This window comes from Tenrec ecaudatus, chromosome 13 (genome assembly GCF_050624435.1).
Source record: "Tenrec ecaudatus isolate mTenEca1 chromosome 13, mTenEca1.hap1, whole genome shotgun sequence".
Lineage (NCBI taxonomy): Eukaryota > Metazoa > Chordata > Mammalia > Afrosoricida > Tenrecidae > Tenrec > Tenrec ecaudatus.
The window spans coordinates 39,243,699-39,268,865 of record NC_134542.1 but is presented as its reverse complement, the minus strand read 5'-3'; the positions used below and the strand labels follow the sequence as shown (position 1 = coordinate 39,268,865).

Sequence of the window (25,167 nt, the reverse complement as noted above, 5' to 3'; positions counted from 1 at the left end):
AAGTGATCAAGTTACTATCCATGGCTTTTGTTGTTGCTGCATCTAACTTTTTTAAAATGCCATTTCTCTTCTGCATATACCGCATCTCTGTAGAAAGATTTCCATTTACTTAAGGAATAAATCATTTCTGAGGCTACCTCCAACTAGCTTCAAATCCTCTAAACCTTCACCGTTTCCAGATTGGGCTCATCTATATTGTAAACCATGTTTTTTTCTGAAGAGTGCCCGCAGAACTTTCATTCCCTCAAAATTCTCCTTCTTAAGAAACTCTGTTTCGACATCAACATTAATTTGGGGATCAATATGTAGTTAAGTGAGAGAAAGACGGGCTCTTTGCTCTCGTGAAGAATGGCCGTCTGGGAGACCCACAGGAACAGTTCCTCCCTGTTCTAAAGGGTGGTTGTGAGCCGGCTTCACTGCATGGCAGTGAGTTCAGGTTTATATAATCAATTGTCTTCTTTGATATTCACAATGATCATTTTAATTTTAATAACTCGGAAAGCTATTTCATTGTCTCTTTTTTCCGTGTGCTGATGGTTTTGTTGCTGGTTTGTTTTGGGTTTCCTCAATCCGTTTCTTTTTGGTAGAGATTCGCTGGCTATCACTTGGGGAAATGGCTGTAACTGGAAACTGACCTGGCCTTACTCGCCTGCCCTGGCCAAGAAGCCATTTCTTCAAAGGTCGGGCGCTCCTTTTCCATCTCCTTTGCTTTCATTGAACTTCACTATGGCTCCTAAGAAACCAACGAATGGAGCCCTGGTGGTGTCATGGGTAACATATTGTGCTGCTAACTGCAAGGGCAGCAGTTCGAAACAACCAGCAGCTCTGCAAGAGACAGATGAGGCTGCCTACTCCTGTAATGAGCTATAGCCCTGGAGCCCAGAAGGGCAGTTCTACACTCTGTCCCCGAGTTGTTATCAGTCGGAATGGATGCAATAGCAATGCGCTTGATTGGGGTTCGAGAAATACACAGGAGCCTCTGAACCTCCTCTGTAACATGAGGACGGCCACTTACTGATTCTTGAGCTACTTTGTTGGATATTGGGGCACCCTTGATGACTCGGGGATTTCCTATTGTTACTGCGAATACAAATTTCATTATTCCAAGGTTAACTAGTAACATTTTGGTGGGCTCCCTGTACTACCATGGTCAAACGTGGCTTTGGTGATGAAAGTTCAGGCTCAATGTCCACTACCATCATAAGTCATTGACTGTGACCCTTTCCAGTGCCTGCTCAGGACACAGCAGTCGCAGCAATGTTGATGCCCAAGCACCGGATTGCTATCTATGAACTCCTTTTCAAGGAGGGAGTAATGGCTCCTTAAATGTCCACATGCCAAAGCACCCCGTACTAGCGGGCAAGAATGAGCCAAACCTTCATGCCACAAGGCTCCAAGGAACAGTTTGCCCGGAGGCATTTCTACTGGCACCTTACCAAAAGGTTCAGTACCTCCGAGGTTACCGCCACTTGCCCCCTGAGAGTAAGTCTCCCACTCTGTGCCGTCGCCCAGAGCCTGGCAAGGAAAGACCCCAAGATCTGGAGGGTGAGCGACCAGCGAGAATGACACACACCGACAGAGCACCGTGTGGCCTGGTGCCAACAAGAAAGCGGAGGCTCGGGTTGGGTCAGCAACAGAGTTCCAGTTCAGAGGCAGATGCAGTCCTGGATGTGATCAGCCACCCCAGTAAAATTGTAGGAGATGCTTTTGTGTTGAATAAACCTGTAATCAGGAAAGGAAAAAAAAGTAATTGTGAGAATTAAAACAAATTCATATAAAGAAGAGTGATGTCTGTCTAAAAACTGAGATTTGCAGTAACCCACTGCTACAAGAAGGTGTTGGAAGAGATGCTGCTGCTCAGCTAGCCTAACCTCTTAGCCTGCCCTAACCTCCTGCTCACTGAGAAGCCATGCAGCATCTCAAAACTAGAATCTGAACATGACTTATTCTGAGCATTAGCCAAATGTGATTAGCCAGCTCATCTCAAAGGCAATTACAGTTTTAGATGGAACCTATGAAACACCATCACAAACAGTGTGGGCAGAAGGCAACGAATGTAACCAAACATACTTGAGGTTAAGCTGTCAAATACTCCAATAAAAATAAGAAGCCAAACATTTTGAACAAATGGATTGCATGCCACTACTAAATCTGTATTAGTATCTGAATATGGGCTCGAATAGTTTTGTATTTTATGTAATTTGCTGATGATATCTTGTTTCTACGTCATACATGAAAAAAGATTTCTCATACCCCTATCTTTTCTCTTAAAAAGTTACCTTGTTATGCAAATCCACATTGTTTTCATCTTATTTAAAATTAAGCAAATTAAATAGCTGACCTGCTTTGAAATCTTAAATGAAACATGTTTTTTAAAAAAAATAGGAATTAGACATCATATGTCCAAAATATTGAAAACTTAATTCCTTCAAAAATATCCACCACCTCCCTCTTCCCTCTCCTTCTAATTCCAAGTAGTTAGTGTCCTTTGAAGCTGTCTTTTGACAATGTTTCTGCAAACTATTTTAGCTTGAAAATTTCAGGGTGGAATCGTTTTTTTAGATGAAGGAAATGGTATTTGCAATTACAGCTTATAAAAGTAAAGAAAACCATAAATTCCCTTTGGCGTCAATTTGACTGAAGGTCAAAATTAGATTTCCTCTTCCTGTAACATCTGAATGATAAGCCCCTCTTCTTGGAAGTAGAAAGATTGGAGAGGGGGGTCAGTTAAAAACCACAATACATTGTAGGAATCCTGGGATTAAGGTACAATTCGAAGGAAGCAGCTCACCTAATTTTGACCATGTTCTGTTATAATAAAAAATCTTGATCATAGTCCTAGAAATACAGATGTAAACACTTTATGCTTTCTTAATGCAATTAGTAGGAAATTGAAGTTTAGACTACTGGGGGCTTAAAAGAAAAGCTCACTGTCATCAAGTCGATTCTGAATCATAGCAACCCTACAGGAAAGAATAAACCTGTGGGTTTTCAAGACTGTAAATCTTTACAGGATTAGCAAGTTACATCTTTCTCCCATGGACGGTCTGGAGGTTGCGAACTGCCGATCTTGTGGTTAACCAACCATGTGGAGGTCATTGTGCTAGTAATGACAACAGTTTTAAAGGAAGATCTCATGGTCTGGTATACAACAGAATGACTGGGTGCTGTAAAAGAATGAAAGGGGTCCTTATGGAGAATTAACTTCTGGACCCTAATACTCACTGCCATCAAGTCAAAGCCAGCTCATCACAACCCTCTAGGGCAGGGTAGAACTTCCCCCATGTGTTTCCAAGGCTGTAACTCTTTATGGGAATAGAAAGCCTCATCTTTCTCCTGAGGAGTGATGGTAGTTTTCAACTGCTGACCTTTTGGTTGATAGCCCAATGTGTACCCACTGTACCACCAGAGCTCCTTCAACTTGTTGGCAGTGGGCTTCTTTCTACCCTACGCTTCCCCTGTTGATTGCTTCAGGTAGATCTGGAAATGATCATGTGAATGACCATGTTTTCATCTTAAAATAAGCAAGAAACTGAGAGGACAAAAAAGGTAGTGTGTCCCAAACTCACGGTCTTGATAAGGAAATTGCTAAACAGATGATAGCACTCGAGAATTATCTCCAAATCTCTAAAAAAGCCTACTATATACTTTAGTAACCATCATGCCTTATTATTTTAAAATGAATGATTATATAAAATTGAATCTCTTTTCTAGCAATCTTTAATTTAAAAACTAATGCTCGGTGATTTTTAAAACCATGTCTTTATTTTTCCTTCCAATATTAAGTAATATCTGAGTAAAATCCCTTACAAAGCCATCTGCAGTATCTGCGCTTTTTCTGTCCTGAATAGACCTTCCTTTTTAACAGCTACTTGTTAGAAATAAGTTCTATATTTAATTAATTCAATAGACACCTATAATAAAAATATAAAATAAGGGGCCATAGAAAAGGTTTCTTTTTAACTTAAACTGGTCAGTTTTAGCGACTTATCCTCTCAACCGAAAACACTGAATTGGAATATGCTATCATGTAAAGTATTTTCTGTTATGCTTATTTGAGGGTAGAGTATAAAAATGGTTTCTAATTTTAAGGAGTCAAAATATTTAATAGCTGGATGAATTATATTTTTAAATTCCCATTAATTTACTTTCAAATGAAGAGAACCCACAGCTTTTTGAAACTGACTATTATGGGGGGTGGGGGGGTGGAAGAAGGCCTTGATTTGTCATTTTAACCAAATATGAAAGCCTACATTTTGTAAGTATAAAGATCACATTCTCTTCAAAAGAGTTGAAAATTCTCATTGGTACATAACTCAGAGAATAAGAAGATTGTAATTTGAAAAATTACAGATTTCATTGTTTTTTGCTTTTTTTTGATGTGTGAAACCTACAAACAAATATCAGGAGATTGTATTGCAGGACTGAAAATCCCTTGTTTAGCTTTGTAAGGGACAGTGCCCTATGTGGCTTGCCACCCTGACTTAAAAGAAAAATGCATAGTAGTGTAAAAGTCACTCTAATCACTGCATCTAATTACAAAGAAGAATAACTCAGTGAAAAATTTAAGTATCCTTGGGCAGGCATGTGGTCTGGTGGTCAGAGCATGAGATTTCAAGTCAGTAGTCTAAATTTCTTTTTAAACATCACTTCCAAATTTCTCCATGACTTCAGGCATGACACTAACTTTATTTTTAAGCAAGAACTTGAGGTTTGTGCTTGATAAATACAAAGTATTTTTGAAGTCTTCATGTAAAGGTTTAAATCTAGCCCACCCCCTGCTATCAAGTTGATTCTGACTCATAGTGATGCTTTATAGGGTCTGTGGCTATAAATCTTTATGGAAATATATAGTCTTATCTTTTCTCCTGTAGATTGGCTGGTGAGTTTGAACACTTGACCTTGAGAGCAGCAGACCTATGCTTACCGGATAGCTCCACCAGGGCATAAATCTAATAGTGTAGGGAGGTGGAAAAAGAGGGCTGTTCTTGACTTCTCGATAGGAACAAACTTACTTGTTGCGTAAATATAAGTGAATTCAGAAATAATTTACCATTTGCCAGCACTTCATAATTGCTATACTCTGTTGTTAAAGCACAATGCTGACCCATCAGGAGTATGCTTGTGTTAGCTCTCACATTCATTTATGCATTTTTGAAGCCTGAAAGCAACATAGGTCTTTATAGGAGCTGCTTCCTTTTTCAGATTGTGTTCTCAGTTAGGAGGAGGTTCTAGAAAGAGCACATATGCGAGATAAGCCACGGCAAATCTTTACTTCAGCCATCCCATTTTCTCTTTGCCATGTGAGCCTTTGTAATGAGCTGTTCTATCAGCATCCCCAGGCAGGCACGTGACATGCAATACCTCTGAATCCTCTACCCGTATCTCAGTAAGGCCAATGTTTCCAAAATGCCACATCACAGCAGTGAAGAACTTTTGAATGGATTCGGGGTACTCGTTCTGATCATCCGAGGGACTCTGCAATGGATGGATGGTGCTGAAGCCATCCAGGACTCCCTTTGCAACAGCGAACACCTACACATCCTCCTGGATCACAGGCCATAGAATGAGTGACTTTGTTTTCTGGGAGAACACTGGATAACTTTTTCTCTTTTCCAAAATAGGCAGGATCGGTGTGGGAACCGATGCATTAGGCCATCATGCAGGGGGGGGGAAAGAACTGTGACAGTGTCTGATAATGAGCATGACTCTGAAGAAGAAAGGACCCCATCCCACCCCACCCCCACACACCAAAAAATACAATCTTACCAACCTTGGGAGAATTATATAAATAATTCAGGCATAACTATTCAACTCAGAGCTTCCTGAAGTCACCAGTTTACTTTTTTGATAAGGGTTTCTTGGACCTCATTCTTTTTTAAGCCAGTTTATCCCATCGCCAAATGGGAAACTGTCCCAGAAACTCTGCTGAAACTTCACCATGGACGAAAGGTACCAGCAGGGACAGAATGAAAGTTCTGTTGACTTCATACCAATGGAACAAATGGAAAAAAAAGCAGAATGGGAAGATTATTGATAAACTGATCCTTTGCACGAAGCATGGTATTTCCTAAAACTATGACTAGAAGGAGGTTTGAACAAATCCTGAGCCTTCTTTCATCTTAATGAGCATCCACCCGCTACATCTCACAAGACAAACTTCACAAAGTCCGATTTCTTCTGGATCACTTCATCCCAAAATTTCAGTATCTGTATAGACACACCAAAGCAACAGTTCTTACTCAAGGAGGCAGGGTTCCCATGGAGAGGACATATCAAGCAGTATAATCCAGCAAAAATAGCAAAATATAGGATTTTAGTGCGGATGCTTTGTTAACGTGAGGCTGGCTAAGTCTGCATCTTCCAGATCTATTCGGGTGAAGGCAAAAAGTGACAAGACACTATCTTATCCACCTTACACTCTTTTCTTGGTTCTTCACATCATGTTTACCAAGATGATTATACGACAGCCTGTCTACTGCTGAGACAGTATTGGAAATGCAATCGCCCGTCTCCGGGACTGTCAAGGAGAACCGTGGCTTGCCAAATGGACTGACAGGAAAAGCAAACAGTGATTGTTGAGGAAAGGACTCTTGCTTTTGTCATATGGAAAGACAAAAGGCCACTGCTAGCATCTCAAGGACTCACGGTGTCTCTGGAAACCCCACTGAGGTCGGAATAAAACCCACCCACGCAGCAGCTTGGCACAGGTGCCCTAAGGGAGTGCACTGAGCAGATAGTATTGGACGAACTGCTGTTATCTCCCGCAAAAGTATAAAATGGTTTTTGAAAGTGGCCTTCTCTTTTTGATCCGTCGCGCCCTGTCCAGCGCAGTTAAACTCTACTGCAACTGCAATTTACCAAAAGAAGCGAAATGCAAACATTCCCTCCTAGAAACAGCTAAAGAATGGGCAACCGAAAATGTAACGGGATGCAGCCGGCAACCTGCCCAGTTCTCTCAGTAGCTCTAGGAGCGCTCTGCAGACAGATTGGCTTTGGAGAATCTCAGGAAAGCGAAAAGACCATATTTAAGTGGTGGGGGGTGGCAGGATTAGTAACTAGTGGGGAACAACATCCCACTGGGGTATATAGAGCACCGTCTTCCAAAGAAAAGCACAGTGAAATTAGATATTTGCCAAACTTCGATACCATTGCACGTAGGTAAATGCAGTATATCGCACCCCCCCCAAGAAAATTATTCAATAAATGTAATAAGTTTCACTTCAACACATGCTGTATCAATAGGTATACTGAAGCTTACTTAGATCATTTATATGTAATCGTGGGAAAATAGGCAGCGGCAAGGCATAGTTGTGGCGTGACTAGCCAGTGAGCACAGGGGTGAGAGAGGACCAGTTTGCCATCGAGCTGCTGGGGGGTTTGAACCTGGGACGCTGCACCTTGCAGCCAGGTGTTGAAGCAGTGCAGCGGGAAGGCTCCACCACCTCGCTGTCCCCCGGGCTGCTATTTCAGTCTGCCTCCGGGCTTTATGTAACAATCCACTCTGCTGTACTGTGCTGTGGTGCGGAATTCTTAGAGCGTCCCTCTAGATCCTCCTCTGCTTTGCGTGGTTCTCAGTGGAGCCAACGGGCTCTTTTCATCCTAATTGTAATTGTCAGCTAAGGCCCGTGTGCTCCACCGCGCGAGGTGCCTGCTTTGTATTTTGTTTATGTGAAGTGTTTTTTAAGTGTTCCTCCAAGTGCAATACGGACAGACAAATTACCATGTCAGTTTTCCTTGAAGCACTGCTGGATTTCTAGGGATGAAGGGGGGTAAGTGATTCGAATTCTAACATACCTCTATAAATCAATTACCCTGGTAATGCTCGCTGGGAATAATTAACATTTGAATTCATAGAATGTGACCTGACTATTAGGACGGGGATGTTTCTGTCTCCCCCCACTTTACCAGAGTCCCAGTACGCTGAGGGATTTTCCCCCGAGTTGGTTAGATCTTTGTATGCTTTTTAGTTCAGCTAAAGGGTATGCTTGATTGTTGTTGGGAGAATCCACTCCGTCTAATTTGCAACCGTGTTCAGTAGACAAATTCGGAAGGACGAGGCCGCGTTACTGCAGCCTGCGGAGGGGGTCACAAAACGCAGGCAGAGCTGGACTTCCACAAGCACCCGGTGCCTGGTCGATGGCACACTTTCCAGGCAAAGAGCGGTCTTTGAAAACGGCCAGGTATCAAGATAGTGATGCCACAAGGACGGAAAGGGAGCCCATCGCAAGGCGAACCAACACGGCTTAAAACAGGTCTCTTTTTATGTTTCCCTGATTAGAAACGCAGCGTAAGCAAGCCTTGCTAAAGTACTTAACGAACTATCAAATCGCCCAAATCTCAGAAGCGAAATGGCTGAGTGAAAGGATCAAATCCCCGCAGGGTTGGTTTGGCCTTCTGGCATCACCTGAAGGAACACTGGAAATGGAACTCTCCCTAAATTTGCCCCCTGGGGACCGGGTTAAAGTAGAACAGATGTGGGGGGTTCAGTAGCTCTAATGACTTCACAGGTGGTTCCCAGAGGGACCTGTGTGTTAAATAAAAAAGATGGAACATCAACTTATCAAGTTAACAAAACTAAAAATAAATGCATTTGTTAAAAAAACAAAACCCTAAAAAAAAAAAACCAACCTTGAACATTTAGGAAAACTTAAGAAGTGTCTATTCGAAATGCAGATGTCACCTGAGTCCACCTCACAATTACCTGCATGCGCCTGCCCCTCGCCACTTGCATTCAAAAATAATGGCAATAGAAGAATTCTTTAAAGCTTGCTAACTTAGGTATGAAACACTCTTTTCCTTTTTACAATATCAAATCCTCTTTGCTAGTTTGTGTTCTCTGTAGACCCTCCACTGGGCACTCCTTCCTTTCCCTACTCCGCACATGCCCAGTGCTAATAGATTTAAAACAATGTGAGACAGCCCCTCTAAGAAGGGAAAGCAGGGGAAATTTCAAAGAATAAATTTTTCCATAACTGAATTAGGTACGATGAATCAACTCCTAAAACAAGGAATATAGGATTTGTGTCTTGCTTCATCAGAAGACATTTCTTCTAAGTATCGTGTATGATATAGCGTAATCCTTGCTTAGTTTAGGGGCTACTTGAACGTCTCTGAAGATTTTATATGGTGGGGCAGTAGTGAGGCTGTCAAAGCAGCAGTTTGAACCCCCTCCCGCCACTCTGCGGGAGGAAGATGGAGGTTTCTGCTCCTGTAAAGATGTACAGTCTCGGGAGCCCATGGGGGCAGTTCTTCCCTGTCCTATCGTGTCTCGATGAGTCAGACTCAGCTCGATGACAGTGAGCTCCGTTTTCATCTATACTACACAGCAATGTTTATGTTCCAGGCCTAAACCGGCCAGGGTACTCCATCTGGAGATGGGGCCTTTGGCTTGGTCCAATGGTGTCAGAAACCTGCCGGGTATCTCTGGGAAAAGAAAGAATCCCTCTGTATTACTCATCCTATAAAACTTTAATTATATTTTTGACATAGCAAAGCTGTCTCTAAAAGATTGCCATGGAATCAGAAGTATTTTTTCAAAACAACAGTGCTTTGTAATTGCTATCTACTTTTTGTTGATTTTATATTTAAAATGTGCCATAAATAATTATTGTTGTTGTATTACTTTTAGTAATTGTAACTGAGAACCTATAAAAGTGACAGCGATAGTGGTATTGGAATTGAAATGCTGCGTTCCCATTATTGACTTCGACTTTTAAAATAATATTAAAACTCTCAAATTGTTAATATTTGTTATAGTCAGATACTAAAATTGAAGTAACTATTAATTCGGATTGATTTCAACAGTGAGGGACAAAATATCCAAAATTTACAGGGTTTAATAAAATATAAGTTCCTCTTTCATATAAAATATGAAACCATATAAAATCCAGAAAGCAGTTCAGGGGATTTCGGATCCATAATCAGAATTAGCTCTTCTTACTCTTATCAATATTTTCCTCCTTGTGACTCAAGGAGTCTGCTCCATCTCTAGTTACTGCAGTCACAGTCCAGAGGGCCGGAAGAAGATGGGCACACCCCACTCAGGAGACTTTGCTATGGTTTTATGACCCGTATGTAGTCATAAGTCGATGGCAGAATTAATATATGCATAGGTTTTAATTCTTTTGTCATGATTTGATTATATATTTTCTAATGTTGACATATAATTTCCAGAAAAACGTAGAATCGTAACTTTCACACAGACGTAAAAATGAAGACATTAAAGATGGTACTCATGAGGGGATCAGGCAGGTGTTTTAACAGGTTCAAATGAGAAGTCAGAAGAGCACAAACTGATTAAGGAGTAAGTGATATTGAGATGAATTACAAATAGAGACAATAATTTTTGTTTTGCTTTTTTGAAAAGGGAGGTAGTCTATTAAATCACTACCAGACAGAATACACTTTCATATGCACTGTTAATTAATCTATCCACTTTACTTGCAAAGGGTTTTTAAATAGGTCAAAGATAATGAACAGGACTAACATCTGATGAAACAGTAGATATATTATAGACAATGCAGTTTTCCATTGAAATACATTTATTCTGGACTATTCATAAAATCTTTGCTGGGAACATGCACTTTTATCAAACTATACTGAAATAGATACATTTCCCTCCAATTTCTTTCATTATAGCACATGCAGAAAATTTATTATCATAACTTTGCCTACGGGATGGCTTAAAAGAGAATGGCATAGAAGAGACTGTGTCAGTATCGCTCAAAGGTATGAGGCTGGCCTCTAAGAGGCAGTATGGTCCCGTCCATGTGATACCACATGGATGATTCAACGACACCATGAACTGCCACCAGGATCTAGGTTAAGGGTATGAAAACTTAAATAGTCTACAGAAAGAACAGACCTATTACATATCAAACTTGAATGGAATATATATTTCTTGAATGGAATATATATCTCTAAGCTTCCATAAAGTGTTATATATCAGGGGGATATGAAGAGTTTGTGGAAGAATTCCTTTATATTTTAAGTTTATTTTTCCACAAACTTTTGAAGTCCCCTGGTACACAGTAACATATTGATGATGTACAAATAGTTACTAAAATTTTTTCAAGTAGCATAAGACAAATGTTTCTCCTTTTTCCCCAGTGAGGTGGCAGTTTCATATTTTAAATCACTTTTAAAAAACTTGTTCTTACACATATAGTCATAAGGGACGATTTCCCTAATTTTACTTTGTTGAGTGCATAGGAAGACACAGTTTCTACATGAGAGATTTAGTGAGACTGGTGACATTCTGGCAGCTGTACAGCCATTTTCACCTCTTTCATTAATACACTCCTTACCCCATAAGGTCTCCCTCTCATCTTTCAAATATGTCCTGTAAACTTGATCCTGAGTGAACTGGTGTTAAAATAGCACAATGCTCAGGCAGCCAGGCTAACTTTAAGATGACTTCGGGGCATTTTTTGAGTAAAGAGGAAAGATCTTCATATTATTGCAGGTAACTGAGTGTACTTCTTTGATACAACACCCACATTTGACAATTGGTAGTTTCACTAGCACCTTTTAAAATAGGATTCCATTAAATCAACTGGACTCTTTCACGTAAAATGAATGTTTAGTTACAACACTTGGAAGATGTCGGTTCACCAAGGAATGCACTATGCATTACTTCTGAATGTTGGCATATGGCATTATTCAATGAGTTCACGGGTTAATGTCACCATCTATCTCAACAGAAGGGAGGCTAGTGGCAGGAAGGGTCTCCATAACCCTAATGTCCACATAGTAATTTACATTTTAGCATGGCAATATACACTTATCTACAATATACGCAGTACTGAAGAGCATTGTTTTAACTTTAGAAGAAACAAAACAAAATAAACCCCACTGTTCTCACTCACTTCTGATGCACAGGGACAATATATGGCGTTTCCAACACGGCAATGTTCATGGGGACAGAAAACCGTATCTATCGCCCGCAAAGCAACTGGTGGGTTGAGCTCACCCAGCTTGTAGTAAGCAGCCCAATGCTGAGTCCACAGCCCCACGAGGGTTCCTTACATCAGCAAAAGGATGGTTCAAGCACAGTCATACCAAGCAAGAGCATCAAAAAAATAAGGTGCTACTTTGTTTCCTACTTTGAAAATCACTACATACAGTACAATGGATGATAACCTGCAGTGCTATTTAGAAATGTACTTTTATATAAGACTAGTAGATAACAGATTACAATTTTTTAAATGAAAGAATATATTATTTAATAAAACATACTTTTGAAATCTATCAAAGACACCCTTGCATAAGTTTAATCATTTATCTGCACTTTTAGTCTGGAAGCTCCCCAGAAACCTGTTCACTTTGGGTGACCCTGATGGTATTTGAAATACAATGACAGAGCTTCCAGCCTCACAGCAGCACACAAGCCACCATAGTATGAAAAGTTGACAGATATGTGGTGGTACAGGGCCTGGGAGACTATAAATCTTTATGGAAGAAGACAGCTTCACCTTTCTCCCATGGAGCGTCTGGTGGCTTCAAACCACCTACCTTATGATTAGTGGTGCAATGCCTAACCCATAGTGCCACCAAGATTCCTTAGGAATATCCTTGGGAGTTGTTAAAAGTGTAGGCTCCTAGGCCTCATCTCCTGAAACAATGAGTTGGGTGGTAGGGGGAGGGGAGGTGTGTTGCAGTAGAAAAGCCCCCAGTATGTCTTCTACTGCTGTGCTGGAGTCCCTGATCTACCTTCTTTATGACATCAGCATTACAAGGACACATAACTACTTCTTTATCCTGACTACTTACTTCTTTATTGTAAGAATGTTACTGAGGATTCAGAGGGAAAATCAGTTATTATTGTTCCAAGAGAAGGTTTGTAAGAAATGTCCAAGAAAAATCTGTTCTTTTTTTCTTGGCTCTTTCTTTCATACCAGTCATCTGATATGTTTGTCCATGTGATGGACTGACTTCACTCAGTACCAGATCTTCCAAATCCACCCATGTCATGATGCAGTTTCATAAGTACTCCTTAATGATATAGAGTATTCCATTGTATATATGTAGCAAAATTTATTTATCTCTTCCTCCACCAACAGGCATCTTGGTTGTTTCCATCTTCTTGCTATTGTAAATAGTGATTTGCATTTTCTTAATCTGATAATTAGGGAATTGCCGTTTAGCAGGACTGAGGGTTAAGAAAAGAAACTTACTGCCATCGAGTTGATTCTGAATCAAGCAAACCCTATAGGACCAAATGGAAATGGTCCTGTGGTTTTCCAAGATTTAATCCTGAAGGGAACAGAAAGCCACCTCTTTCTCCCATGGAGGGGTGATTGGTTTTTGAAGTGCCAGTCCTGTGGCTACCGGCCAGACGTCTCAGAGCTGTTGACCTTCGTGTCGGGGTCATTGTGATCGTGATGACAACACTTTTAAAGGAAGGGATCGGGGTCGGGGTCGACTATGCAACTGAGCAACTAGGTGCTTTAAGAAAATGAGAAAGGTCCTTGTGGTGAGAGCTCTCCTGGCCTCCAGAACACATTGCCACGAGTCGGTTCCAACTCATAGTGATGCTGTAGTACAGCACAGACCTGCCCCTGGCGGTTTCTGGAGTGACCACCGTTGACAGGAGTAAAAAGCAGCTGGTAGTGTCAAAGTGTACACCTTGTGCTTAGCCGCTCAACACACACAACTCTACACCCCTGGGGCTCCCAGACCCTGTACCATACGTGTAAAGATGTTTTCTTTAAGCTTTTGTGTAAAGCATTCACAAATCCGTCTTGGGAAAACTGTCCTGAATGGGAAAAGCATGCCTCTGTAAGGAAAAGACAATGAAATGCTCATCCATTGCTCCTGATAGGGTATAGACTGAATAAAGAGATCGCTGGGCGGGATGGTGAGATTTTATTTTGTCTTATTTACTTTGGACATGTTACCAGGAGGAACTGATTTTTATAGAACAACAATGTGCTTGTGACATAGGCAAAAAGGAACAGAGTACCTATTGTCCCTTAGGTTATTCTGATTCTTACCGAAACCAAACGCTATCATTGAGTGACCATGACTCATGGAAACACTCTAAGTGAGAATAGAACTGCCTCTGTGGGTTTCTGAGACTGTAACTCTTTAGGGAACTAGAAAGCCTTGTCTTTCTCCCGAGGAGCAGGTGGTGGTTTCAAACTGCTGACCTTGCAGTTCAAAGTCTGAAAAAAATAGCCATTATATTACCAGAGTTTCTATTCTGATTCGCAGAGACCCTATGTAGGGTTTCTGAGACTCATAAATCTTTACAAGAGCCGACAGGTACATTTTTCTTCCACAAAGTGGTTGGTGGGTTTGAACCAATGACCTTGTAATAAGTAGTGCAATGTTCAACCCAGAGCATCACCAGGGTTCTTTTGATAGAGTAGAGGGCTAGCTTAAAAGAGGACTACCCTCAACAAGACGCCTTGTCACAACGGCTGCAACAATGCGCTCAAACACAGCAACGGTTGTGAACATAGCACAGGACTGGACAGTACATAGGATCACTATCAGTCAGAAATGATAGAACAGCACCTACCAAAAACAATAGCCCATGGCAAGATGTCTGAGTTGAGTACCTAGAATTTGGGGGTTGGTCGACTGAGAGAAGGAAACATGGAAGTAGAGAGGGCAGATTTAAGGGGAGGTGAAGATGGCCGTGTAAGACATGAAATTAAGGAGATGTGGCAGCTACCCAAATGATTCTTTCTCACCCCTCTGTGCCTTTGTCTTTGTTCTCTTCTCCTGGTTTGCCAGGCAACAGAAAATTGTAGTGATAATTCAAGACCCATTTAGAGTACCTTTCATTAATGCCTTTACTGATTAACTTCAGTTTGATTTGGCAATCATTACTATTCTTCTTCTGAAACTCTGCCATTTTACAGAATTGATTTATAATTCTAATATAGGCTGTATATTATCATTTAGGCTGTAAATTCTTAGGCCAAAGTTATTTCCTATACATGATTCCATTCGTAGTGCTTCTACATAGTGAATTCTCAGCATGTCGGAGATGTAATTCATCAAATGATACAGCTATAGCTATCTATGTGTTTTTCATTAAAGGATACCCCTCTATATTGCTCTCTTTATTTTCTTACAAGAGTCCTTGTGGCATAATGGGTTTTTCCCTGGCCGGAAACCATGTGGTGAGTAGTTCAAATACACCAGCCACTCCATGAGAGGAAGATGAGACTTTCTCGCCCTGTAAAGATTTACAGCCTTAAAAATCCAAAGAGACAGTTCTACTCTGTCCTAAAGGATTGATATGAGTCTGAACCAACTCATTGTCAGTGGGTTTCTCATTAAGATCAAAAGATGACGGTCCCCAAAGTGCCCTCCTATATTTAATGGCAAAGTAAGCCCTGATTCCCAGCTCTTTTTTTTCTAGACAAGGAATTTACTCAGTTGTTTTATTTAGATTCATTCGCTCCTTAACTGGATTTTTCCCTGTGCTGTTAAATATATTCAAATTTTAATTATTCAACTTTGATATCATCCAAATACCACCTACATGTTCAAGGTCCCTGTACAATGGTAAAACAAAGTTTTAAAACTTACTACATTTTTGGTCCATTTAGCATTTTATACAAAGACCCCTTTCCTCTCAAGCTGTTGGAGATGTGAGTTATTTCTCCGGCAACATGACTAAAGCCCAGAAGAATGGAGGTGCTTCTAAGGTTTGAATACTCAACCCTTGTGAGGATTTGAAAAATCCTAGAAAAATGCACATATTCATTTTTTGGGGTATAATTTAAGTATTCTCAAGTCCTTTGAAGCCCAACTAGGAACTAAGGCTAAAAAAAAAACCTAATATGAAAACTCTGAACGAGGCAGGAAGCATCAAAAGAAAATGTAAAGAAGACAGAGTCACTGTACCAAAAAGAAATAGTCAACATTCAACCTTTTCAAGAGATAGCATATGAGCAAGAACAAACAGTGCTGAAGGAAGAAGTTCGAGATGCACGGACAGCATTAGCCACGGCAATACTCCAGGAATTGATGAAGACTGATTGAACTGTTTCAACAAGCTGATGAAGCACTGGAAACACTCACTCACCTATGCCAGGAACTGTGGAGGACAGCTGGTTGCTCAGCTGACTAGAAGAGGTCCATACTTGTACCCTTCCAAGGAAAGGTGGACCAACAGCACGTGAAAATTATAGAACAATATAATTTACATCACATGCAAATAAAATCTTGCTGAAGATCATCCAACAAAGGTTGAAGCAGCACATTGAAAGAGCTGCGGGAGTCGAGGCTGGATTCAGAAGAGGACATGAAATAAGCGATATCATTGCTGATGTCGGGTGGGTCTTGCCTGAAAGCAGAGAATTCCAGACAGATGTTTACCGATGTTTTATTGACTGTGCCAAGGCATTTGACTGTGTGGATCATGATAAATTATGCATCACCTCGTAGAAGGGGTATCCCAGAATGCTTCATTGTGCTCATGCAGAAGCTGTGCATAGATCAAGAGGCAGTGTGCAAACAGGAAAGGTGTGCCTCGGGGTCATATCTTTATCCAATCTGTATGTTGAGCAAATAATCAGAGAAGCTGGATTATAAGAAGAATGTGGCACCGGGATTGGAGGAAGGCTTATTAACAACCTACAATATGCAGATGACACCACCTTGTGTGCTGAAAGTGAGGAGGACTTGAAGTTGGAGATCTTGCTAATGAAGGTCAAGGATTTTAGCCTTCCGTATAGATCAATGTAAAAAAAATCCTCACAGCTGAATTAATAGGTAATATCATGATAAACAGAAAAGATTAATCTTGTCAAAGATTTTGTCTTGCTTGGATTCACTATCAATTCTCATGGAAGCAGCTGTGAAAAGATGAAAAACGCATTGCATTGGGTAAGTCTGCTCCACAAGACGTCTTGTGGAGCATTGTAGAGTATTGAAAAGCAAGGATGTTATATGGAGGACTAAGGTACACCTGACCCAAGCCCTGGTATTTTCAATTGTCTCACATGCATGTGAAAGTTAGACATTGAATAAAAAGACTGAAGAAAAATCCATGCATTTTAACAGTAGTATTAGCTAAGAATATTGAAAGTGCCAAGAACTGCCAAAAGCACAAACAAATCTCTCTTGGAAGAAGCACAGCCAGAATTCTCGTTAGAGGCAAGCATGGCACGGCAAGTTCAAACATACTTTGGACATGTCATCAGAAGACACCAGTCCCTGGGGCAGGACGTTGTGCTTGGTAAAGTAGAGGGGCAGTGAAAAAGAGGAAGACACTGAGGAGGAGGGTTGATTGACACAGTGACTGTAACAATGAGTTCAAAAATAAGAACAGTTGAGAGACTGGTGCGGGGGCCAGGCCGGTTTCATTCTGTGGTACATCAGGCCACTGTGAGTCAGAACCAACTCAAAGGCAGCTAACAGCAACCATAACAATGAAAAGTTAGCAATGATTAGAGATGGATACAGGCTTCCCTTTAGCTCACTTCCACTTTCTAGTTTTGCTAAGAAAAGACGAATTTCGGGGGAGGGAAAAAAGGAAAACTAGCTGATTCCAGGAACCCAAGTGGAAGGCGAATTTTGAGAATGATGAGGGCAACGAATGTATAAGGGTGCTTTACTCAATTGATGTATGTATGGATTGTGATAAGAGTTGTATGAGCCCCAATAAAAAGATTTATTAAATTTTAAAAAAGAATTTGTTAAAACACATATATATATGTCCTTAACAACACCATGATATAGGATATACTTATACGATCTTGTTAAAAAAAAGCAGGCTGTGCACTTATAAAAGAGGGTCTGATTAAAATTAGAAATGGTGGTAATACAAGACACTCCTCAATTTTCTCATCTGTAAAGTGGATGAACAATTATTAACCAGTTTCTGTGTTGTATAGATTAAAACTTGCAAAGCGCTAATAAGAGAGTGCTTTTTCCATGTTCTCTCGGGCCGCCTCTGTTGTCTGTGTTACAGTGTTTGCCTCTGCTCTTAAAGCAGATCAAATGCTGCAGCTGTTTCCTCAGCTCCTATGTTTCTGGGAAGGAACACCTGCTTAGGGCGCACCGAAGGAGCTGTTTCTTTGTTTTCTGATCATTAGAACCCAGCTATGGTGATGGCAACATCTGGAGTCACGCTTAAAGACGCCACGGTGTCCTCTGGCTCCTGGGAGACTCATGAAGTAGAATGCGCTAGATGGAAAGGTGGCGATGGGCTTCATTAGCAACAGCAATTTTACTCTTGCTTTGTTATTTCCCCAGTACAATGAGCGAGAGCTGCCACTCTGTCGCTGCTCAGAGATCGGGGGAGCTGTGTGAGCCCCAGAAAGTTAATATGCCACATAATGCCTGATTTATTCTGACGCTGCCTTGAATTGATCGACTCACTTGGGACTGCTCTGTGGAATCAATATCCAGGGATTAACATTTTTATACACTGATTTTGAAATAATTTCTTTTGGGGAACAAGAAAGCCTAAAGTCTCTTGACTGTTGACAACAATAACCGAGAAAGAAGAATTTGGAAAAAGCATTCCAATATTACATCTAATTTCCTTAACCTCCCTTCAATCCGGTTGTTGCTGGATACCATTGAGTCAGTTACTACTCACAGTGATCCTGTGGACAACCCAAACTCGACCTGGGCCTGGGCCCTCCCCAGAACTGTTCTGACAAGTAAGCCCACTCATGCATCCACCTCGTCAATCCGTCTCCTTAAGAGTTTTTCACTTTTAAAAAAATTTTATTTTTAAATTTGCCTTTTAACAAATGATAATAAAATCCAAATTACAGGCAAGTATTTAACCATCTTCTTTTCCCTTTTTAATTCTAAGGTACAACAAAGTCCCTTCAGGGCCTTTTTCAGAACCTGTAACCCAAGGGTCGTTCCCCAATAACAAAAGACTCCAAATGGTGACGGTCTCTTCCTCCGGTTGTTGATGATCCCTGGGTGGTTGACATCTAGTATTTTCGTGTCTGGGTAAGAGAGAAGGCGTTCTGGTCCATTAATTCCCCACTCGCTCCCAGAGGACACTGACCACAAAAACATGGGTGTCATTGATGTCCGGATGAATTTCTTCATTCTACTCGTCCGAGTAGAGCAGGAACTGCTTCATGACTAGGACACATTCCATGAGCACTCCTTTCAAGACACTGACCGTCTCTCACGGTCAGCAGGTACCGAGGACCTGGAGAAGGCTCCGCCCACAGTCCCAGCTCAGCCTGGGGTGGCCTGCAGAGTGCGCCTGCGAAGATACATACCTGTGCGTCATTACGTTCTTCAGCGTCTTCCACTTTCCATGGACTTTTCTTTCCAGGCACAGGTCTCTCCTGAAAACATGGCCAAGGTATGTGATCTTCCCTGCTAAGAATCATTCTGACTGTACTTCTTCCAACATAGATTTTTTGATTCTCCTGTCAGCCCATCATACTTCTAATATTCGTCTCAAAAACCATAATTTAAATACATTTTTCTTCTTCAGTCTTCCTTGTTCGTTGTCCATCTTTTGCACACAAATGGGGCAATCGAAAATATCTTGTTTTTTTCCCAACACGATCGCTGAAGACACAATGGGTGCATAGCGGATGTGGTGAAGAAGGGTGATGGTGCCTGGCTATCAGAAGATATAACATCTGGAGTCTTAAAGGCTTGAAGATTAACAAGCAGCCATCTAGCTGAGAAGCAATAAAGCCCACAAGAAAGAAGCACACCAATCTATGTGATCATGAGGTGTCGATGGGATCAGGTATCAAAGACCCAGAACAAAAAAATCATATTGATGTGAATGAGGTGGAGACCCAAAACCCATCTGTAGACAATTGGACATCCCTTCACAGAAGGGTAACAAGGAAGAGGTGAGTCAGTCAGGGAGCAGCATGGTACCTATGAAACATACAACTTTCCTCTAGTTCTTTATTGCTTCCTTTTACCCGCCTCCCATCATGACCCCAATTCTACCTTACAAATCTGGCTAGACCAAAGCATGTACACTGGTACAGATAAGAGCTCACAACACAGGCAATCCAGGACAGATAAACCTCTCAGGACCAATAATGCGAGTATCGATACCAGGAGGGTAGAGGGAATGTGGAGGGAGAAAGGGAGAACCAACCACAATGATCAACATATAACCCTCTCCCAGGGGGATGAACAACAGAAGAGTGGGTCAAGGGAGACAGCAGCCGGTGTAAGACATGGAAAAATAATCATTTATAAACTATGAAGAGTTCAAAGGGGAGGGAGGGTGGGACAGAGGGGAAATGAGCTGATACCAAGGGCTCAAGTAGAAAGAAAATGTTTTGAAAATGATGATGGCAACATATGTACAAATGTGCTCGACACAATGGATGGATGGATTGGGATAAGAGCTTTAAGAGCCGCCATTAAAAATTATTTTTACAAAAGAAAACACCATGGATTGGGTGAGACACACCTTAATCTGCAAAGCGAGTTCCTTGCTCTTCAACGCTTTAAAGAGGTCTGTGCAGCAGATTTGCCCCATGCAATCCATCCTTTGATTTCTAGCCTGCTGTTTCCATGAGCATTGATGATGGGTATAAACAAAATGAAATCCTTGACAACTCAATCTGTTCTCTGAGTATCATGATCTTGTCTATTGGTCCAGTCGTGAGGATTTTTGTTTGCTTTACATTGAGTTGAGGTTTGCTCTGAAGGTTGCAGTCTTTGATCTTCATCAGCTAGTGCTTCAAGGCCCCATCACGTTCAGCAAGGTTGTATCATCCACATATTTCAGGTTAATAAACCTTCTTCCAATCTTCATGCTACATTCTTCTTCATATGGTCCAGATTATTTTCTCAGCCTACAGACTGAGTAAATATGGTGAAAAGATATAACCCTGACCCCTTTTGACAATGAATGTGATGCCATTCCTCTTGGACTTGTCATTACCAGCAGAGTCAACCATATAATTGCCTGACTTTAAGTGTCCAATGCCAGACCATTTCTGTTCACGAATGCCTAGCCTATGATCTTTATGCATTCCATTCATTGTTGATGACTTCCAGTTTCACTAGGTCCATCCTCTGTACATTCTATGCCGAACTAATTATGGATGGCTACGGCTTTCTTCTCATTTTGAATTGTGCCCATCAGCAAATGGAGGTCCTCAACACTCTACCACGTCCACATCATTTTGGTTGGCTCGATTTTGAAGAGGAAGATCGGTGTTCCTCTGCTATTGATTTGGTTTTCAGTGGCCAATCACTTATTGACTCAATAGAAGCCAGACTCAAGAACTCAAATGATGGCATTTGGTAGATCTGCTTCACAAAACCTCTTTAAAGAGCAGGGATATCACTTTGAAGACTGAGGTATACCTGACCCAAGCCATGCTATTTTCATCTACCTTGTGTGGTAATTAAATAATCATTTGTCAATTTGAGGATTAAGAGTGTAGGGGTGGAGTCTTGCTTGTCAATCAGATCATAGCCAATGAGGCCTCTGTGTGGGCTTGGCCTTCTGAGAATTCTGGGAAATCCTGTACTTCCTCTATGGACGTGGGAGACGCTGTCTCTCTCTGTTCACACCCTGGGAGACATAGCAGCTGACAAGACACATGGACCCACCCTGATGCAGAGACCCCCTGCCAGCGCTGAGATGTTTCCAAAGTCACTGGATCCAAAGACTTTCTACCCACTGGCCTGTGAGTTTCTACATTTGGTTTCATTGCATGTGTTTCATGAGTCTAAAGAGGACTTTATAGATTGGTTATTGGACATGTAGGCTAATTTTGGACTTATGGACTTGATCTGGACTGGGCTGGGATCTGAACATTTTCTCAATTTTCAATTGCTCTTGTATATAAATCTCTTTCTTATATACATGTGTGTCCATGGATTTGTTTCTCTAGTCTATCCAGACTAACACACCTTGTGAGCATGCGAACGTTGGAAATTGAATAAGCAAGACTGAAGAATTGATGCATTTGAATTATGGTGTTGACAAAGAATATTGAAAGTACTGTGCATTTCCATAAAAGTAACAAATGTGTTTAAAGAAATACAGTTAGAATGTGCATTAGAAGAGAGGATGATGAGGTTTTGTCTTGTGAACTTTGGACATGTTGTCAGGAGAGCCTAAGCTCTGGAAAAGGACATCATGTTTGGTAAAGTAGAGGGTCAGCACAAAGGAGGAAATCCCTCCAGGAGATGGATTGACATGGTGGCTGCACCTACAGGCTCAAACATAATGACAACTGTGAGGATGCCTCATGATCAGACGGTGTTAGGTTTTGTTGTGTGTTAGAACTGACTCAATGGGAACGGATAACCAACACCACTACAATCCCTCAGTAGTTGGTCTCCTACTACTTTGTTGTCTGTTTTTTTTTTTACTTTGTCGTCTATTTTTATTCTGTACACTCTGCTACAATCTGTTCACTGTAGATGACCCTGGTGGTTTTTGAAGTACCAATGACATAGCTCCCAGCATCACACCAAGATGCAAGTTATCACAGACAACTGACAGACAAGTGGTGGACCTCAATCATAGCTCAACTCCCCCACCCCTAGGGTTTGCTTTCTAGCATTAGATACTGGTTTTTAAGGTGCTGATAAATCATGCCATCACTATCTCTACTTGTATTTTCTTCTCGGCCTAAAACTGGTCCCCATCGCTCACAGGTAACAATACTTCACATGGAAGAATGCCTGACAGAAAGGGTTCACAGGTACAAGTTTCTGGTGGGTGGGCAGAAGTCTATAAAAAAGAGGTGGAGGGTGCATAAGCAAATGTGGCGAAGAAAGCTGATGGTGCCCGGCTATCAAAAGAGATAGTGTCTGTGGTCTTAAACGCTTGAAGGTGAACAAGCGGCCATCTAGCTCAGAAGCAACAAAGCCCACATGGAAGAAGCACAGCAGCGTGTGTGTGTGCGTGCGTGTGGTTCTTGACTTCTTTCATGCTAAAGTAATGCTATCTTGGGGTCTGTTTCTCTTTCTTGCCCTCTGAGTGAGGTTGTTCTATGTGGCAGTCTATTATTTTGCTTGGTGAGTTTTGTTCTTCTGCCCATACTGCATAGGCAAGGATCTTTTGTAAGGCTGGGATTCTTCTCATGTATTCTTTGAGTTTTTCCTTCTCTGGGAAAACTCTTACTTCTACATCTATCTTGATTGATAATTTGGCTGGGTAGAGTATTCTTGGGTTTGCATTGTTTTTCTTCACTTTTTGGAATATGTTATTCCACTCTCTCCTCTTCTTCATAGTTTCTGCTGATAGGTCTGAGCATATTCTTATTTGCAAACCTTTATATATTATTATTATTTGTTTTTGCCAGGCTTCTCTCATGATTTTCTCCTTTTCCTCAAAGTTGGATATTTTAAGTATTATGTGCCTTGGTGAATTCTTCTTGCGATTCAATCTAGCTGGTGTTCTTTCAGTCTCCTGAATGGTTTCCTGGTTTTCATTCATTAAGCTGGAGAAGTTTTCCTCCAAGAATTCTCTCACTATTGTTGCAGATGACTTCTTGGTTGTGTCTTCCTCCGGTTAAGCCAATAATTCTAATGTTGTTCCACTTCATAGCATCTAGACATAGCTTTTAAATTTTCTTCAGCTTCTCTGATGATCTTATTATATTTTTGTTCATGTTTGTTAAAGTCTACTTGGCTGTCCTCCAAGTCACTGATGTGATTCTCTGCTTCCTCCAGTCGATTCTTGAGGTCCGTGTTTCTGCTACTGGTTTTTGTTATCTCCTCCCTAACCTCCCATATTTCCCTTTGGTATATGGCCTTTATCTCCTCTATCATTTCATCCCTTTTCTGTATTGTTTCCCTCATATCCTGTATGACTCAAAGCAGCATTCTTAAATGTCTTTCTGTGGCAGCTCAATATCTGCTTCTTCTAGGCATGTTTTATGGCCAGGATATCTTCTGCCATTGTCTTTTGTTTCTCCTGTTTTTTTTCATTCAGGTTGTTGGGGCTGATGGCTGTTTCCCTTGCGTTGTTTTAGCGGAGTCAGGTGCCATTTTCCAGGGAGTCGAAGAGCACTGGCTCTCTCTGGGTGATTTGTACGAGTACTTCTTTGAACTGCCTACAGGTAATTTCACTATGGAACTAACCTACCACTTTATCCTCCTGTGGCTTCCCTCTCAGGGGAGTGCCCCTGACGGCTGGTTGGTTGCCTGCTTTGGTGTTGGGGAGGTTGGGCAGAGGTTCCTGCAGAGGCTTGGAACGTTGAAAAGTGTTGACCAAGCTGCCTTAGGCCCCCAAGCACACAGGCAGGAATTCCCCCTCCTCCCCCCACCCCCACCCCGGAAGAAGTTGGGTGGAGTATTCCCTCCTGGAGGTCTGCAGGACTTTCCCAGCCTTGGGCTAGCTGCACAGGGTGGAACTCACCTAGCTGGGTGGTGCAGGCATAAATGCCCTAGGCTAAGGGGAGTGGTCTGGAGGTCAGCAGTGGAGTGTGAGAGAACAGGAAAGAGACAAATAGGAGAAAAATAATTAACAAGTAACCCTGCTGAGACTGTGTGGGGATATAGAGAAAGAGGGAAACAAAAGTAACAATATAGCTGAACCCAGATCCCTGCCCATGGGGTGTAAGGGTTCAGTCCCTGCCCCAAGGCAGCAGCAAGCTATGGCTATATTGAGATTAAGCTCCCATGTGGGCTCCAAATGGCCTGGCTCCAGCAGAGACAGTGGCACTGCTAAGGTCCAGCCCTAGCTGGCCTCCACTGTGGTAAGCCAAAAGCCCCCAACCCCTCAAATCCTTGTGGGTCAAATCCTTGTGCCTATAATTTTTATGATGCACTTGCTGTGGTCCAGTAGTGTTGAATTTCCCTCTAAGCAACTCTCCTGGGCTGAATTCTACAGAGTCCCTCTGTTATGTGTCACTCCATCACCATTTTCCCGGAAGTCCCTCTCCAGTTTCTTAATATAGACTTTAAGATCATTTATTCAAACCTTTCTTCTTTTCTAATATTTTGTAATACTCATTTCTAATGTCAGTCCCAATTCTGACTCACATCAACCACACAGGACAAAGTTGAGACTGTGGACTGAAAATCATTATCTGCCTTCCTCAAAGTGGCCGGTGGGTCTGAACTGCTGATCTTACAGTGAACAGCCTAGCTCAGAGTCTACTGTACCACTAGAGCTCATTGTTCTAACAGAGTATGCTAAAGTGCTCTCTACATACGAAGTTAGTGGTATTCCTTCATTTTTTTGGTGTATGTGCTTCCACATTCAGTCAGCTC

At 41.5% G+C, this 25,167-nt stretch overlaps 2 pseudogenes; one reads left to right on the top strand and one right to left on the bottom strand.

Annotated features, from left to right (window-relative positions):
* Positions 1-1,257: 1,257 nt before the first annotated feature.
* On the top strand, positions 1,258-1,690 carry LOC142423924 (small ribosomal subunit protein eS10-like; annotated as a pseudogene).
* Positions 1,691-18,920: 17,230 nt separating this feature from the next.
* Positions 18,921-19,231, bottom strand: LOC142423923 (general transcription factor IIH subunit 5-like; annotated as a pseudogene).
* Positions 19,232-25,167: the final 5,936 nt, after the last annotated feature.